The sequence below is a fragment of the Piliocolobus tephrosceles genome, chromosome 9 (genome assembly GCF_002776525.5).
Source record: "Piliocolobus tephrosceles isolate RC106 chromosome 9, ASM277652v3, whole genome shotgun sequence".
Lineage (NCBI taxonomy): Eukaryota > Metazoa > Chordata > Mammalia > Primates > Cercopithecidae > Piliocolobus > Piliocolobus tephrosceles.
This window is the reverse complement of record NC_045442.1, coordinates 116,730,876-116,744,977: the sequence shown is the minus strand read 5'-3', so window position 1 is coordinate 116,744,977 and position 14,102 is coordinate 116,730,876. Positions and strand designations below refer to the sequence as shown.

Sequence of the window (14,102 nt, the reverse complement as noted above, 5' to 3'; positions counted from 1 at the left end):
CCTGTAGTCCAAGCTATTTGGGGGGCTGAGGTGGGAGGACTGTTTGAGCCTGAGAGGTCAAGGATGCAGTGAGCAGTGATGGCACCACTGCACTCCAGCCTGGGTGACAGAACAACACCCTGTCTCCAAAAATAGTACTACTAATAATAATAGTACCTACCTTTAAACATCCAGCTCAAAGACAACTTCCTCCAGGCAGCTTTCTCTGACTAACAAAGCCAAAGACAGCTCTTTCTCCTCTGAACTCAAACAAGACCAGCAACCTTAGGGTTAGGTGGCACCATGCTTTACATCTTTGTGCCTGTTCTGGGTACAGTGCTTTCCATATAGCAAGTGTTAAATCCCTTTTAAAAGATTGTGACTCAGATTTGAAAAGCTGCCTGACTTTTGGTTCAGCAAATGTGGGACTAGTCAGGAAATCTAGTATAAAGAAGTGACATGGGGCTGGGAATCATGACACAAGCAAAAATTAACAAGATTTCTCATTCCTCTTAAGACTGCCTCCAAGATCCACCAGACCCTGGATTTGAGTTCAATCCTCTTCCTTGACTTCCCTTATCATTCCAATTCCAGCCTGAGAGCTGGAAACCTGAGAGCTTCCTGGTTATGGTATTGCCCAGCTTAAAACACCTCTAATGGCTTCCACGGAGCATAGACTGCCCCCATCTTGGAGCCCTCCATGACCTTACTTACTCTTCCAGCCTCATCTCCCACCTTGCTTTCCCTTTCTCCTATAGTCCAGCCACACACAGCATAGTCATCTGAATCTAAGCATAACTTGCACCTTCCTCCTTCAGCTAACACTGCTGCTACTACCTGGAGTGACCTTCCTTCTTTGTCTAACAAAGGCTTATCTTAACTTTAAGACTCAGCTGAAATTGTGTCCTCCATGAAATTCACCCTCACTGCCACCCCTTCCTTCTTCGTATGCTGATGCTGATCTTGTCCATAGCGACATCTCTCAGAGATCCCATCTGTATCTGTTAATAATACAGAGCTTGGTCATAGTAATCCACACTAATCATTGAATAATTTCTATGAGCTGGGCATTGCTATAGATATTTTGCATTTAGTAATTCATTTAACCCTCACAACCAGCCTTTGAGATGAGGACTATAGATGAATGAACAGAGCAATTAGACATCTTGCTCAAGGCCACGAAGCATATGTGATGGAACCAGAATTTGAACCCAGGACTTCTGAATACAGAGCCTGAACCATTAACCCCACGCTATGCTGCCTCTCAGTGAGTGCCAGTGAAATGAATGGGTGCACAAATGAATGATTTCTTCAGAATGGTAGAAGGTGATCAGCTGTTTTTTCTCTATGCCTCCATCGATCACTTTAGCATATCCAAAGTAAACACTCTTTGGATCCACATCTCTTGAGGAAGGTTCCCATCTGCTTGAGTTCTCTTGGAAACAAAGCAGAGAACTGGTCAACCCTGGACCAATAGAGCTCTGAGATGAGCCCAAGGTGACCTAGCTGAGTGGCAAATACTGGATAATAAAGAGGTGCTTTCCTGCAAGTGAAATAAAACCAATGGATTTTCTTTTTGTCTGCTGGATTCCCTAGGAAATCACCTTGCATAAATCCTAGTTAATATCACAGAATTTGAAAACTAGAATGACTGATGGTGCATCTCAACCCCTTAATTTAATGATAAGGAAACTGAGGCCCAGATCAGCAAAATAGTCAAACTGTTCATGGTCACACAGCTAGTTAATTATTCTTGTGCTAGTGTCCAGAAGAGACAGAACACTCCCAAAGGATATTGGCAGTTTCCTTTTCTTCAAGGGGACTGCCCAATTCTCACCTTTTCTCCTTTTTTTAAAGAAAAAAAATTGCTTTAAAGAAGTTTTAATCTAGATTTAATTGTTTCCCCCTTAACCTAGCATAATTATCTATGGTTTCCACTTCCAAATTGGCTTGGACTCAAAGGATTTATGGTGGCTCTATAATGTCCTGCTAGGTGAATGTTCTTTTGTCTCACAAATGAAGAGATTACTTTGCTTTTCTTCCTAGCAGCTTTAGCAGAAGGGGAAAATGTGCTTTCACCAAATGTGTTTGCTTAAATAATGTAATTGATTATCAACAAAGCCCTACCAGCTTCTGTAGTTTCTTCTTAGGTAGATATGATAACTAAGGTGGTAATTTCCATTTCTAACAGCTACAATTTCCAAGCTACATATTAAGTACCAATTTTGACAGATAAATAGATAAAATGCATTTTGGGGTCCTCTGGCACATGAGATTTCTGATTAATTTGAGCCAACATTGGTTTGCTGCACTGAGCTCTGTACTTGGATTAGACATCTATTAGAATAGATGCAAAACCAAGTTAGGCTAGTTTCAAATGACTGGCTCTCTTAGCTCAGGCTGCCATAACAAAATCCCATAGTCTGGGTGACTGAAACAACAGAAATTCATTTTCTCAGAGTTCTAGAGGCTGGAAGTGCAAGATCTCGGTGCCAATATAGTCAGGTTAAGGTGAGGACTCACTTCTTGACTTGTAGATGGCCACCTTCTTGTTGTGTTCTCACATGACAAAGAATGAAAGACAGAGGGAGGAAGCTCACTGATGTCTCTTCTTCTAAGGGTACTACTCACATCACCCAACATCATCACCTCATCTGAACCTAATTGGGAATCTTTTAAATCTCCCAAATTCCCTATCACCAAATACCATCACATTGAGGATTAGGGCTTCAACATATGAATTTGTGATGCAGCAAGAGGGAGACATAATTCAATTTATAGCATTATATCCCTGGCTCCCCAAATTCATATCCTTCTTGTATGCAAAATATATTCATTTCATCTCAACAGCTCCAAGAGTCTTAACTTGTTCCAGCACCAATTGTAATGTCTAAAGTCCAAAGTCTCTTTTAAATATCATCTAAATCAGGTATGAGTGGAATTTGAGGTACAATTTATTGTGAAGCAAAATTCCTCTCCAAGTGTGAACTTGTGGAACCAGACAAATTACACACTGCCAAAATGCAACATTGGGACAGGCGTAAGATAAATGTTCCCATTCCAAAGGGAGAACTCAGAAGAAAGAAAGGGGTGACAGACCCCAAGCAAGTCCAAAACCTAGCAAGGCAAATCCCATTAGATCTTAAGGCTCAGGAATTATCCTCCTTGGCTCAATGTCACATCTTCCAGGCTCACTGGGGTGGCAGCATCACCCCAATGACTCCAGGCAGGGGTCCTGCCCCTGTGGTTCTTGTAGACCCTGGGTCTTGTCAGAAGGTTGTGTCCCCAAGGCTCCACTGGATGGTCCTCTAGCAAAGCTTCAGGTATGGGCTTTCTGGTGGTTGAAACCAAGGCCCTGGCCCCGAGGAGCTCTGAATCAACTTCAGCATCATTTTTTTCTCTTCTGGGAGAATAGTGCATGTTCCAAGTAACTCTACATTCTCATCCAGTGAAATCCAAGACTTCCAATAGCCTTCCTTCATTTTGTTATGTCTCCATCCCCTTCAGTTCAAACTGGCAGTGTTTCTGCTCATATAACCCTATAAACACTATCAAGTGATAGTTTGGCCTTGGTGTGTTCTTTTGCAATATGGATAGATGAAGTATTTTCCAAGTCTGCAAGTTCTTGTTTTATTTGGCTTAATAATTCCTTCTTCAATTAATGTTTCTTTCCCACATTTCTCTATAAGCAATCAGGAGGAACCAAGTCACTCCTTCAATGCTTTGCTTAGAAAGCTCCTCAGGTAAATATCCATTTCTATCACTCACACATTCTGTCTTTCACAAAATACTAGAACACAGTTCACCCAAGTTCTGTGTTACTTTATGAAAAGAATCATCTTTCCTCCATTTTCCAGTAACACAATCCTCATGTCTGAGACCTTGCCAGAATTGCCCTTAATGTTCATATTTTTAGTGTGCACCCCCAAATTCTTCCAGCCTCTACCCATTACCCAATTCCAAAACCACTTCCACATTTTTAAGTATTCGTTACAGCAGCACTCCACTACTTGGGTCCAAACTTTGTATTAGGTTTCTCCAGAGGAACAGAACTGATTGGAGATAGGTAGGTAGATAGTTTTATTAAAAGGAATTGGCTCATGTGATTATAGAGGATGAGAATTCCCAAGATCTACAATTAGTGAGCTGGAGACTCAGTGGAGCTGATGGCATAATTTCGGTTCAAAAGCTGGCAGGCTTAAAACGCAAGAAGAACCAATGTTAGTCTAAGTCTGAAGGCTAGAAAAGACAAGCATCCCAGCTCAAGCAGTCAGGCAGGAGGAATTCCCTCTTACTTAGCCTTTTTGCTTTATTCAGGTCTTCGGGCAAAGACCCATATTAGGGAGGTCAGCATATTAGGGAGGTCAGTCTGGTTTTTGTTTGTTTGTTGTTTTTTGTTTTTGTTTTTGTTTTTGTTTTTTTGAGACAGAGTCTCACTCTGTCACCCGGGCTGGAGTACAGTAATGTGATCTTGGTTCACTGCAATCTATGCCTCCTGGGTTCAAGTGATTCTTGTGCCTCAGCCTCCCGAGTAGATGGGACTACAGGTACATGCCACCACACTGGGATGATTTTTGTATTTTCAGTAGAGACAGGGTTTTACCATGGTGGCCAGGCTGGTCTTGAACCCCTGACCTCAAGTGATCTGCCTGCCTTGGCCTCCCAAAGTGCTGGGATTACAGGCGTGAGCCACTGCTGTCAGTCTGTTTCATGCAGCAAACTAACTCAAATTTAATCTCATCCAGAAACATCCTCACTGACATACTCAGAATAATGTCTGACCAAATGTCTTGGCACCCCAAGGCCCACACAAGTTACACATAAAACTAATCATGCACAGACCCTCAGGTACATGATTTTAGTACTCCACAACAACTGCAGGCTTTTAGGAAATAATTCCTCAAGAAGGCAGTTTCAACAACATCACTTTGGGCAAAGACATAAGGAAACAGCTGTCCAAGAATTTTTATAGCTGCTATTGTATTACTTACTTAGAAATTGCCTAGTGATACCAGTAATGAGAAGGAGAGATCAAGAGTAAGAATGAAGGATATTTCCTCTGTGTCTTTGTATTCTTATTCTCTCTCACTCTGTATACGTAATCCTGTTATTGCAGTAAGATAGTAGAATCGTGGGGGAAGAGACCAACATTTATTGAAAATTTACGATAATACAATAACAATGATGATGGCTAACATTTATCAAACACTTACTATGTTCCAGGCACTGTTCTCATTTAATTCTCTAACCCTTTACTATACCCGGTGTTGTATATTCCATACATTACATTGTGTTATCTTCACACCTAGCTGATGAGGTAGGTCATTTATCTATTTCTATCTATTTTACAGATAAAGACATTTCCCAAAATCAAACAACAAACCAGAGGTTGAGCTGGGATTTGCATCCAGCACGGCCCATGTTGTTCTTTCATGCGTATGCTGCCTGCCCTGCTAAGACACATTACACCATGTACATTCGTACACTAACAGAAATAAATAATACAGATATGTCTGATGTTCTCCTCTGCACTGGAACTCAGAAAATGTGAACATCTCATCTTGGTTTTGCTTCTCATTTGCCATATGACATTAACATATCACTTAATTTCTCTATGACTCAATTTCTTTACCCATAAAGTGAAAATTCTATCTGTCCCATCTATGTCAAGGCATTTTAATGACGGGTCTAAACAAAATGATCGTGAAAGCATTATGAACAATGCTATACAAATGCAGGTATTGGGATGAGTGTGCTTACTACAACACACAAAAACCTTCCTCCTTTTTGTGCATCAGACAGGAGAGGTCTTTCCTAGATGCTTCCTCTGTCCCATCATCTTCATGACCAGCTACACAAAGCAGGAAATAAATTGCCTCCTAATTCTAAGAATGGATATACAAAGCATGTCTGGTCTAGTGGGCACTCAATAAATATTAATTTCCTTACTTTGTGTGAATGGGCATAGGAGTCAAAGCCTGGTGTCTACCTGCTCACCAAGTGTCATGGGGAATCCGTTTCCAGGATTCTAAAAATAATAATCAGCCATTATCTTTCTTGTGCGTGATTTGATTCAAAATGGAAAATACTGAGTGTGGTGGGGAGAGGGAACTATGCCTGAGGAACCACTTAGTTACAACAGGGCCCCAGCCTTGTGATTCAGGACATGCTGCTGGAGAAATGTGATTCTTTTCATGGGCAGGACCTGACTGTCCTTTCTGCCCAACGGTGCAAATCACTTATTTGGCTACAAAAAGCTCCTTTATTGCCTGTCTCCCATTCTCCACTTCATAAATCTTCCAGAGGTGTCAGCTGCACAGAAGGCAGTGGCTAGTTTAGTAAGTCTGAAATGATCCCCAAGGGCTTGTCACCTGTATACATCAAGAACGGCTTTTAGGTTTCCGCTTCCCATTCGTCTAAGCAAGCCTGCAAAAGAACACGCCGTGGCTGTCTGATTTAGATGGTCCTTTCTCGCCCCCACACCTCCATTCATTTATAACTCATTCTTTCTGGTTCACCGTGACCGTGATTGTAACTGAGCACAGGACCCTGGAGAGACTTCTCAGCTTGTAGGGGGATGTGGCTGCTAAAGGGAGAACCTCGCTCCCAGAGGGCTTGGCTACTGAGACGTATTTTTCTTCCTTTCTCATTTACAAGTGGAAAATAATGCCTGGGAGGAAAATGAGACAAACAGTGGCAATTCCAATTTCCCCTAAATAGGATTTATTATTTTTTTACTATTCCCAGCTCCCAGATAAATTTTCTCCCTGATTTCTGTTACACGTCACTTTGGCTGACACATGTCAAGCTCTTAACATTGATTAAAAATAACCCATTGGGTGGAAATGAATATCACGACACAGAGGGGATTTTACTGCTTTGTTATTTTAATGAACGGAAAGGTTAACAGTAAGAATCGGACTAATAGTGTTGGAAACAAGCCCTCGATTTATCTGCAGAACAGACACAACCTTCTCAGCTCTCCTTCCTCCTCTCCAGTTGATCACTCTGCAAGGTGGATCACCCTAAAACTCCACCACTGCCCTCTCGGGGAAGAGGGGATTAAACAGATTGTCTGTAATGCATGGCTTATCTTTCTTTAGGCTGTGATCTTGCTTGACAGTCATTAGTTACATGTGTACACATCTTACCCAGTTTTTAAAATTTTTTTTATTTCAATAGCTTTATAGGTATAAGTGGTTTTTGGTGACATGGATGAATTATATAGTGGTGGAGTCTGGGCTTTCAGTGTACCTGTCACCCGAATAGTGTACATTGTACCTAATAGGTAAGTTTTTATTCCTCACCCCCCTCCACCCTCCCACCTCCTGAGTCTCCAGTGTCCACTGTGCCACTCTGCATGCCCATCGTTTAGCTTCCGTTTAGGAGTGAGAACATGTAGTATTTGGTTTTCCATTCCTGAGTTACTTCACTTAGGATAATGGCCTCCAGCTCCAATAACGTTGCTGCAAAAGATATTTTATTCTTTTTTATAGCTGAGGGGTATTCCACAGTATATATATGCCACATTTTCTTTATCCGCTCCTTGCTTGATGGGCACTTAGGTTGATCGCATGTCTTTGCAATTGTAAATTGTGCTGCGATACACAGATGAGTGCAAGGTGTTGATATAATGACTTCTTTTCCTTTGGGTGGGTACCCAGCAGTCCCACTGCTGGGTAGATCTGGGTAGATCAAGTGGTAGATCTACTCTTAGTTCCTTGAGAGCTCTCCATACTGTTTTTCATAGAGGTTGTACTGATTGACATTCCATTTTCTCCTCTTTGAAATGGAGATCTTCCTAAGATGGGCCATTCATGTTTTTCCCACAAGACATAACAGAATGTCTTCCACATAGCAGACACTCAATTACAATTACGAATATTTGTTGGTTGAATGAATGAAGGAAAGAAAATATTTTAAAAGGTACAGAGAAGGATTCTGGGAGCTGTTAGGCTCAATTACAATTTAGTCATTATAATTACTGTCATTCATCACCACAGTCTGGCCAGATTTTCAGTGCCACAAATTGATACTAGCCAACTGGTAGGCAGAGACGTATAAGCATCTCCTATAAAATTGCTAATTCAGGCCACGTGGGGTGGCTCAAGCCTGTAAATCCCAGCACTTTGGGAGGCAAAGGTGGGCGGATCACTTGAGGTCAGGAGTTCAAGACCAGCCTGACCAACATGGTGAAACCCCATCTCTACTAAAAAAAAGTGCAAAAAAATTAGCCAGGCATGGTGGTGGATGCCAGGTACTCGGGAGGCTGGGGCAGGAAGAATCACTTGAACCTGGGAGGCAGAGGTTGCAGAGGAGCTGAGATCACACGACCGCATTCTAACCTGGGTGACAAAGTTAGACTCCGTCTCAAAGAAAAAAAAAAAAGATTGCTAATTCAAACAGTAATATGGATTGCTGTTTGAAAATGAAACAAGGTATTTGCAGTCAACAATTCTGGACTCATCTCAGAGTTATATGCCATGGTCTGTAGCAATGACCAAACGCCCTCAGTAAGGGCTGTCTCTAGACCCCAAGGCAATGTGGGAAACACCCTCTAATATTGCTCCAACCAACTCATATATTCAAATATGTATTGGGATGCTGACATAGTTAAGGAAGGCAGAATTTGTTAAGTCTGCGGAAAAACTGAAAGAATGGAGTGAGAATCCATTTTTAGCGGAAAAAAAGAAAGGCGATACAAAACATTTTCTTAAGAGGTTTAGCATATTTGAAAAGATGTGCATAAAAGAAAGTATTCTTTTACTAATTCAATTAAAATGATCTCAGTCACTTCGGTATTTTCCATTTCTGGTCAGATCTAGACAACAAAGAAGGAAGTGTGATCTGAGGTAATTATGGTCTAACCAGGAGCAAAATAGGCCCCAGGCCTCACAAGGAAGCTTGACCGAAAGAGGAACAGAGCCCTTTGACTTAGTAAAACTGAACTGCTGGGGTCGAACTGACCGGCCCTAATTCGGAGCAGGTGCAATCACTCTGGCCATTTGCTGACAGGCAGCATGGACAAGGGGAAACAAAAAGCCCGGAGAAGTACTGAGTGCTAAGAGGCTTTCAGAGGCGCCTGTTGCTAGGGAACCACTTCCTCTGTGTTCATACCCAGCAAACTCAAGCTATTCAGATATCATTGGAATAATCTCTCTCAGGCTCCAAGGGGAAAAGAAATAGCTCTCAAAGCTCAGACGTCATGGTAACACTGGGAAAAGCCCAGCTTTTCCAGCAGACACCAAAGAGCCAATGATACCAGGAGAAAACCAGAAGTGAATGGGCATCTTGTGTTTTATTGAGACACAGAAGACAGGCACCTTCTGTCTGACCCCACCCAGGTGCGTTGGTGGCAAATAGTGACACACCCACAACCCACATGCAATTTTATTATCAGTTCTTTGAGAATGAGATGCTGTTCTTTTCATCTTCAGAACCCATGTCATCTAGCCCAGTGCTTTCCACACCATTCTCCAAGTTGGTGGAATTCAGCTTCTTCATTCCACAAATATTTATCAAGGACTTGGTTCTATGTGCACTGCATGGATGCTATGATAGAGAGTAAGAAAGACACAGAGACCATGCACCCAAAGAAGCTTCCTGATTCAGAAACACAAATGAGGATGAGGTTTGTCTACAAATAATGGTAACACAAATAACGGCAGTATAAACAAAATGGTAAGTTTCATTTGTAAACCAAATAAAAAATTCTAAGCCCCACAACCAACTGAATGAACCCCTCCTCTCAGCCAAGGGCATTCTAAAATAAGCCTGAAACACCAATTCAGGCCATGATGGGAATGCATGATCAGACACGCCTCAGTTTACATTGCTCTCGTTGGAATTCAGGCACAGCTGACTAGCATTGGCGTTAAAACAGAGACCGTAAGACTGACCAAACAGGCTCTGTGTGGCAATAAGATAACAACCTGACAGACAGCAGGACCTGAAAGAAATAAAAATATTTTATCCCAAAATATATTTCTTTGATACATTTTGAAATGGCACTGCAAAGCTGTCTCTTGTGAGGAAAACCTATATTTTACAGAGACTCCTCTTCCCTTTCCAGGTCTTTTTTCTGATCTAGGAGAGAATTAACTAAGAGTCTGGCACATTTTAAAGTCTGTTAAGAAACATTTACCATCTAGTCTCTCTGAAGCCTGCTATCTGGAGGCTTCATCTACATAATAAGAATCTTAGTCTCCACAGTTCCTTATCTTAACCCAGACACTCCCTTCTATGGATTCCATATCTTTAGATAATAACTTAACACTTTCAACCACTTGCTAAGCAGAAAATCTTTGAATCCACCTGTGACCCGGAAACCCGCCTACTTCGAATTGTCCCACCTTTTCCAGACTGAACCAATGTACATCTTACATGTATTAATTTACGTCTTACGTTTCCTTAAAATGTTTAAAACCAAGCTGTAGTCTGACCACCTGGGCACATGTTCTTAGGATCTCCTGGAGCTGTGTCACAGGCCATGGTCACTCATATTTGGCTCAGAATACATCTCTTCAAATTTTTTTATGGAGTTTGATTCTTTTCATTGGCACATTGTTTGACTGTTACACATAATGAGGGCCAGTGGGCAGGCAGTGAAGGGTTAGTATTGCTGCTCTTTGGTCATTAGAGGTGCAGGCATCTCCTGTGCATTTCCTCCAGTATCCTTAACACATAGTTTCATCTCTTGGGTCAACACCTAGTCCAAGGTGGCTGCCATAATATCCTGTCAATGTTCCAGACAGCAAGAAGGAGGAAGGACGTACTCTCTGGAAGAAGCTGTCCAGGAGCCCCACTGTTGTCAGTGCTACATTCAAAGTCTTCCTAGCAAAAGCATGAAAGCCTCTTCACCCGCATTATTGTTTTGGGTTGTAAAATCATTCTTATTTGTATACAGTTTTTTATTTTTTTTTTCATTAGGAAGGTTGTAGAAGCTCATTACAGAAAATTTGGAAAATAAATGAATTCATTCTTAACTCTGATTTTCTCCTTTTTTTTTTTTTTTTTTTTTTCCCATGGAGTCTTGCACTGTCGCCTAGGCTGGAGTGCAGGAATGCAGGGCACAATGATCTCCCTCCCAGGTTCAAGCAATTCTCCCACCTCAGCTTCCCTAGTAGCTGGGATTACAGGTACCCACCACCACGCCCGGCTCATTTTTGTATTTTTAGTAGAGATGGGGTTTTACCATGTTGGCCAGGCTGGTCTCAAACTCCTGACCTCAGGTAATTCTCCCACCCCGGCCTCCCAAAGTGCTGGGATTACAGGCATAAGCCACCGTGCCCGGCCTCTCAATACTTATTTAAGAGTAACGAATACTTACTGCATACGCATTGTGAGCATTCTGGTTTAGTTCCTCCATTCCCTAAAACTATGCATCAGTTGTTGTGTTCTGTACTTACAGGTATGGTAAACAATTTTATATCCTACTTCTTTCTACACAGCATTAAATAATTGGCTTTTTTCTATTTTGTTATATCACTAAATTTCAAGAAGTCGTATATGCTCACAGTAAAAGTGAAAATAATATTTTTTAAAAACTCAACCATATTCCCTTGCTCTTACCCTTACAATGCACTCTACTCCAATTTTAGAATAAGTTCAGTGTTAAGTGTTAACGATAGTGAAGGAAACTTCTAGCGTCTGAGCTACATCCCAGAGTTCCCCAGTAGGATGAAACTCCAGTCACCAAAAGTGATTCTGTTCCTAATAAGCAATGCTTTATTGGCCTCTTTATACTACTGATACTTCCTGAGACAACCTCCAAATTAAGCAAGCCGTACTAGAATCCTTGTCTCAGGATCTACTTCTGGGGGAACCAAATCAAGACACTTGACAACTTCAGCTAGTATATCATTGGCCAGCCCTATCTATAAGGAGGCTGGGAAATGTCATTTTAGAGCTTGGGCTATAACTGCACTTGACAATATTAGGATTCTCTGGCTAAAGTATATGAATATTGGATAAATATCTGGCCATCTCTGCCATGTGAGATAAGATATATCCACACATGGCTTGGGGCAGTGGCTCATGTCTATAATCCCAGCACTTTGGGAGGCCGAGGAGGGCAGATCACCTGAGGTCAGCAGTTCGAGACCAGCCTGACCAATATGGAGAAACCCTGTCTCTACTAAAAATATAAAACTAAAAATACAAAATTAGCCAGGTGTGGTGGTGCATGCCTGTAATCCCAGCTACTCGGGAGGCTGAGGCAAAATTGCTTGAACCCGGGAAGTGGAGGTTGCAGTGAGCCGAGATTGTGCCATTGCACTCCAGCCTGTGCAACAAGAAGGAAACTTCATCTCAAAAAAACAAAACAGAACAGATAGATCCACACATAACCATAAATTATGAGCCATAAGAAGGGGACTGGAGAGATTACTTTTTTCATGGGTACTTATTGACTTCCTTGAGACTGTAGAATTTGACTTGTACCCTCACGTCTAGGTGGGATTTTAATAGGTGAATAGATACTCTGACAGTGGCGTGTAGGGTTTATAAGAACAGGTAAAGCCTGGACACAGAAAGACAAGTTAGGAGATAATGAAAACGGCTTGGGTGTAAGAGAATAATAACCCAAACCAGAGTGTGATACCAAGACTGGAAAATCTGGAATAGGTATGAGAAATACAGCAAATGAACTCAATAAGATTCATACAGAGGTGAAGTGGAAAGAAGGAATCCAACGCGACCTTGAAGCTTGAAGCCAGGGTGGATGGTAGCACTGTAAACAGAAGTTGTACAGTCAGAGAGAAGGGCCAAGTTCAAGGGATGTTTGTTGTCTTTGATTCTACCAGACTTAAACATAATATTTGGTGGAGTGAAGTCAGATTTAAAACAGATATTCAACTTCAAATGTCAAAAAAAAAAAAAAAGCAGTGACTCTCATTTCTATACTTCATCTCAATCAAAGAATGACTTTCTATGCACAGGGAAAATTCCTTGAGCTTACCCTCCCGCAGAGCTCCTTCCTGACAGAAATCAGGAGGATTAGGCTTTCTAAAGAACACCGGATCCCAGATCCCTGCTGATAAACTCACTAAGTCAGAAAGATACAAAATCAACACTCCCGCTATAGAGAGAAATTCTCAACTCTGTCCAGATACATATTGGTTTTCGCAGAGTTGTGGAAATGACGAAAGGTATAGGGGTTTGGACTCAACCAGGCCTGGACTGAGTCCTGGCTCCAGCTCTTTCTTGCCATGTGACCTTGGTTAAATTAACTTTTAAAGCTTGAGTTTTCTTATCTGCAAAGGGGAGAAAATATAGTACTACTTTCTAGGGCTGTTAAGAGGATTAAGTAAAAAATCCATGTAAAGCACTTAGCACGGCACGTTATGCATTGCAAGAACACTACTTAGAAAATGTTAGCTATTGTTATTGCCATAGTATCAAGGGTAACGTGGATACCAGAAGTTTTGTGTTCAGTTGTGAGAAAAGACCAATTAAGATAATACAGCCCTGAATGTGCTAAAATCAAATATGGCAGCTGGACCAGATTAACTCAGGACACCACCAATGGATTAGAATTGGTAGGAGGCTGAGAAAGTTATAGTCACCTGAAGGAGTTAATGCAATTATCCATCTTCTTTAAGACTTTTCAGGTTGTTGGGAGAAACCACATACTATGAGCCCACTTGGAGCACGGCAGTTGTGAAACGAATTCAGGCACAGAAAAAAATGTGATGCATCGACTTCTAGAAACATGGCCATCAGGGTGCGGCTTCATAACTGGCCTTGGCTGAACACAAAACCAAGAAGAGAAAACTCGCAATCCCTGAGTAGAGGGAAGGCTCCATAAATGCTTAATGAATACATGGACAAATTAAACTTGTGACCAAATGGACCATTGCCACGGTATTTACAATTAAGGCCAAATACTAGAATCAGGCCTTTGCAACATGTGCCCTGACTTTTTGAGTCTTAGAACTGTTCTGTTTCCATGGCTCAGAAAAAGCCAAGGAAAGTTTGTTCCTTTTATCATTTTCTCCTTGGAGAGGAAAGCTGAAAATTTCCATGATTACTATGCACACTGGAGTCATGCTTGATCAAAGACTAACTAAAAGGTGCCAGGCACACAGCCAGGCAGGCAAATGTTCTGAAAGGCAATTTCACAT

At 41.6% G+C, this 14,102-nt stretch overlaps 1 protein-coding gene across 1 annotated transcript in view; it reads right to left on the bottom strand.

Annotated features, from left to right (window-relative positions):
• FAM107B (family with sequence similarity 107 member B) overlaps positions 1–14,102 on the bottom strand; it is a 257,812-nt gene that overhangs the window by 119,475 nt on the left and 124,235 nt on the right. The window lies entirely within an intron of this gene.